Source organism: Schistocerca americana, unplaced genomic scaffold (genome assembly GCF_021461395.2).
Source record: "Schistocerca americana isolate TAMUIC-IGC-003095 unplaced genomic scaffold, iqSchAmer2.1 HiC_scaffold_729, whole genome shotgun sequence".
NCBI lineage: Eukaryota > Metazoa > Arthropoda > Insecta > Orthoptera > Acrididae > Schistocerca > Schistocerca americana.
In genome coordinates this window covers 37,501-42,500 of record NW_025726488.1, presented here as the reverse complement: position 1 = coordinate 42,500, position 5,000 = coordinate 37,501, and the positions used below count along the sequence as shown (strand labels likewise).

The following is a 5,000-nucleotide window of genomic DNA, read 5'->3' as shown; positions in this document are numbered from 1 at the left end:
CAACATGACCTCCTGCAACGACGATACCGGCATCTATGAGACGCCAAGCCGACTAAGACAGCCATGGGCCCACAGTGCCCTTCTTTCGACCCCACCCACAAAGCCTGCATCCTCTGTCGACAACAGCACCCCAACGCCAGCGCCTCTGCCGCACGAAGTCGTGGACCGGCAATCACTCCACCTGCACCCGTTCGTGCCCCACCCCAACCGCTCGACTCGCAACTCCAGCGGATGAACGGCGGACTTTGCTCGCACTCGCAATGTGCAATCCACCCCTATAACGTGCGTTTCATGAAGAGTTATGTCCAATATGCGACATTCCCGCTGTCCATATACATGAGCTGCGAGCTGTACCACGTACGAGCTACAGACGCGATCGCGTTGCTCTCTGTACGAATGCAGATGCTCAGCGGCAGCTAGGAGGCGCTCCATCCATGTCGGTACCGGTGAGCGTTGCACTCGCAGTCGCAAAAACGTACGGCAAGTATATTACTCGGAAGAGTCAATGACAGTCCAAGCCCCCCTGCGTGGGAAGAGTCTTCCTAGGCCATGACCCACCGGAAGGGCGCAGCGTCCCCCACCCCAGACATGTGACGTCACACTATCGGTATTGACGACTAGACTGATTCCTTATAATCATTTGCGATACACCGGTGGAAGCTGCCGAGACGAGTAACTACATAGCGGGCTCGCCGTGTCACTAATGTACAGAGATACAATAGTTTCGACTGGAACCGGATTAAACGTATACACGGCGCTGATTAGTAATAGATAGAGCCATCAGAATACAGATAATGTATACAACTGTCCGTATACATGCTGAAAGACTCTGCTCACAATCACACGTCAGCCAGACACTCTTATCACGCACTACTCTCTGCCTGTAACAGGCACACAGACAATATGTAAGCACCAGCATGGAACAACACCCAGTGCATCCTCTCTGCCACATTAGACAATCCACACTATCATAACCAGACCGGGAGGTCCACTCACAAAACAGAATATCTCACCCTTCCGACAACCACCATTGCTCAGCTAAGCCACCAACACCCACACATGTCCTACACAGGGGTGCACCCAACATCACAATACTGCCTCCTGTCACACCACACAAACAATGGCAGGAATGAAAGACACAGGTCTGCCACAAGCATGGAATCAGAGCGCCGCCTGTTATGAGCCAAAGGTGCACCCTGACGTGGCAAATCAGATGATGCCGCAGTCATTTACTTACGATAATCACAATCAACAAACCGGCCCCCCCCCCCCCCCCCAAAACACCTTTCCTTACAACAATGTGTACCTTAACCTAACCCGTATTGTACCTTAACCTAACCCGTATTGTACCTTAACCTAACCCGTATTGTACCTTAACCTAACCCGTATTGTACCTTAACCTAACCCGTATTGTACCTTAACCTAACCCGTATTGTACCTTAACCTAACCCGTATTGTACCTTAACCTAACCCGTATTGTACCTTAACCTAACCCGTATTGTACCTTAACCTAACCCGTATTGTACCTTAACCTAACCCGTATTGTGCCTTAACCTAACCCGTATTGTGCCTTAACCTAACCCGTATTGTGCCTTAACCTAACCCGTATTGTGCCTTAACCTAACCCGTATTGTGCCTTAACCTAACCCGTATTGTGCCTTAACCTAACCCGTATTGTGCCTTAACCTAACCCGTATTGTGCCTTAACCTAACCCGTATTGTGCCTTAACCTAACCCGTATTGTGCCTTAACCTAACCCGTATTGTGCCTTAACCTAACCCGTATTGTGCCTTAACCTAACCCGTATTGTGCCTTAACCTAACCCGTATTGTGCCTTAACCTAACCCGTATTGCGCCTTAACCTAACCCGTATTGCGCCTTAACCTAACCCGTATTGCGCCTTAACCTAACCCGTATTGCGCCTTAACCTAACCTATATTGCGCCTTAACCTAACCTATATTGCGCCTTAACCTAACCTATATTGCGCCTTAACGTAACCCGCGTTGCGCCTTAACGTAACCCGCGTTGCGCCTTAACGTAACCCGCGTTGCGCCTTAACCTAACCCGCGTTGCGCCTTAACCTAACCCGCGTTGCGCCTTAACCTAACCCGCGTTGCGCCTTAACCTAACCCGCGTTGCGCCTTAACCTAACCCGCGTTGCGCCTTAACCTAACCCGCGTTGCGCCTTAACCTAACCCGCGTTGCGCCTTAACCCAACCCACGTTGGGCCTTAACCCAACACACGTTGGGCCTTAACCCAACACACGTTGGGCCTTAACCCAACACACGTTGGGCCTTAACCCAACACACGTTGGGCCTTAACCCAACACACGTTGGGCCTTAACCCAACACACGTTGGGCCTTAACCCAACACACGTTGGGCCTTAACCCAACACACGTTGGGCCTTAACCCAACACACGTTGGGCCTTAACCCAACACACGTTGGGCCTTAACCCAACACACGTTGGGCCTTAACCCAACACACGTTGGGCCTTAACCCAACACACGTTGGGCCTTAACCCAACACACGTTGGGCCTTAACCCAACACACGTTGGGCCTTAACCCAACACACGTTGGGCCTTAACCCAACACACGTTGGGCCTTAACCCAACACACGTTGGGCCTTAACCCAACACACGTTGGGCCTTAACCCAACACACGTTGGGCCTTAACCCAACACACGTTGGGCCTTAACCCAACACACGTTGGGCCTTAACCCAACACACGTTGGGCCTTAACCCAACACACGTTGGGCCTTAACCCAACACACGTTGGGCCTTAACCCAACACACGTTGGGCCTTAACCTGCTCTGTAATTGTCATACGACGCGTTAAATTAGTGTAGTGTTGCCTAACTGCAACCCCCGCAATATAGTTTGCTACCCGCACTGCCCGGTCCCCAGAGTATCGCTTCATGTTAAACACCTTGCAGCTATACACTGTAATGCGGATGGCAGCAGGACGTACATGCTCAATGCCCTTCGCAGTTGTTCATTGGCATTCGCATGGCGAAGCACAGCCTACGTTGTGGTACGGCTTGTGTCAACTGTCCGCTGATGTTGTACGTCCAAATCACACACTGTACTGCACATTGGTCCTCATGTACTGAATGATACATCGTGGTACATGTGTGACCGTACCACGACTGCGCCAACAACGGCGAACCATACGGTCCAAATATTGTGCACTCAGCTACGTGTCGTCTCCCTATAAGAGCTGGATTGCAGTATGGTATGCCGTGGATGGCGATCAGCATGAGCCGTCTGTTGATGTAGTGGCGCGTGTTGTCAGACGTAGTCGTCTCTTCTCACTCACCGTGATAGCATGGTGCACTGCGTTCCACATCTGCGACATGCGACAGAGGCCGGTTGACAGTCGTTCGCGCAATGGACATCGCATACGTACGGGGGCCACCTTCCACGTGTTCGCGAAGCGTGCACATGTTGTTGCGTGTATGTGGGCAGACATAGTGTGTCGTGACACCTGACACAGGCATGCAACAATCGTTGAATTTGCAAATGGCGATGGACGTCTACGTTTGCTGGTGACGTTACGCAAATGAACAACTGGTAAACCGTTGTGGTGCGGTTGTTCTCGCTAGAGGTGAATCAGTGATGGCGACGATCGGTTGAGCTACCAACCGGTTGTTTCAGCGATACCCACCATGCCCACGAACGTGAATGGCATGTGGGTGTGAAGCGATACGCGGCGGTGGCTGGGTGGGACCGTCCCCGGCCGGTGAGGGGGGGCCTCCCGGCGTGCTGGCCGCGCGGTGCGTGGGCGCACGCGCTACAGCCGGCTGGTGGGGGCGGCCAGTGGCAGGCGCGCCGGCCGACGGAGGCGGCAGGCGGCGCAGCTGCGCGCCGGCGCACCCTGCACGCGGCGCCGTGCGGCCAAAGTAGGTCCTCGCGGGCCCGGTGCGAAGCGCGGTGGACATCTGCAGTGTGCTGGTCCGATTGAGGACTGTGTGCGCTGAGGATGCGCCGCCGCCCGGCGCTCGGCGCCGCGACGCCGTCTGCTGCTCGGTCGCCTCTGCGGTTCTCGCAGGTGGTTTGTATCGCAGCTGTGCGGACGTGTTGGCGCGTTCGCTTCGGCACCCAAGTGGGGCTTTTGTCCTTCTGTGGCGCTGGCGTTGGAGCTGCCGGCCACCGTAGGTGGCGCGTGTTGTCTCCCGCCGGCAATGCCACGACAGCACGCTCCCGGGCCTCTGTCGGCAGCGGCAAGCTCAGTTGGGAGCACGGGTGGTCGCACCTAAAGCGTCTACTCGCCAAACTCCGGGCGATTGCGCCTCTCTCGAACCCGACCAAGTACTTAGGACGGCGCTGCGCGCCGCCGGGACCTGAGAGGGTTTCGAGGTGTATTGTGCAGGGGAGCTCAGCCTCCTCCTGTTTGCAGAATAATTGAGCGGACGCTTGCGTGTTCGCGCGGGCCCCCGGGACACACTCCCGGGCGGCCGGCTGCTCAGCTCTAGTTGACGCAGCTCCCTGGTTGATCCTGCCAGTAGTCATATGCTTGTCTCAAAGATTAAGCCATGCATGTCTCAGTACAAGCCGCATTAAGGTGAAACCGCGAATGGCTCATTAAATCAGTTATGGTTCCTTAGATCGTACCCACGTTACTTGGATAACTGTGGTAATTCTAGAGCTAATACATGCAAACAGAGTCCCGACCAGAGATGGAAGGGACGCTTTTATTAGATCAAAACCAATCGGTCGGCTCGTCCGGTCCGTTTGCCTTGGTGACTCTGAATAACTTTGGGCTGATCGCACGGTCCTCGTACCGGCGACGCATCTTTCAAATGTCTGCCTTATCAACTGTCGATGGTAGGTTCTGCGCCTACCATGGTTGTAACGGGTAACGGGGAATCAGGGTTCGATTCCGGAGAGGGAGCCTGAGAAACGGCTACCACATCCAAGGAAGGCAGCAGGCGCGCAAATTACCCACTCCCGGCACGGGGAGGTAGTGACGAAAAATAACGATACGGGACTCATCCGAGG

General features: G+C 54.5%; 1 non-coding gene across 1 annotated transcript in view; it reads left to right on the top strand.

Moving 5' to 3' along the window:
* The first annotated feature begins 4,484 nt into the window (after nt 1-4,484).
* LOC124589789 overlaps nt 4,485-5,000 on the top strand; it is a 1,910-nt gene continuing 1,394 nt past the window's right edge. Inside the window, exon 1 of the ribosomal RNA XR_006976262.1 lies at nt 4,485-5,000. This exon is cut by the window's right edge and continues 1,394 nt beyond it. This is a non-coding gene — a ribosomal RNA (small subunit ribosomal RNA).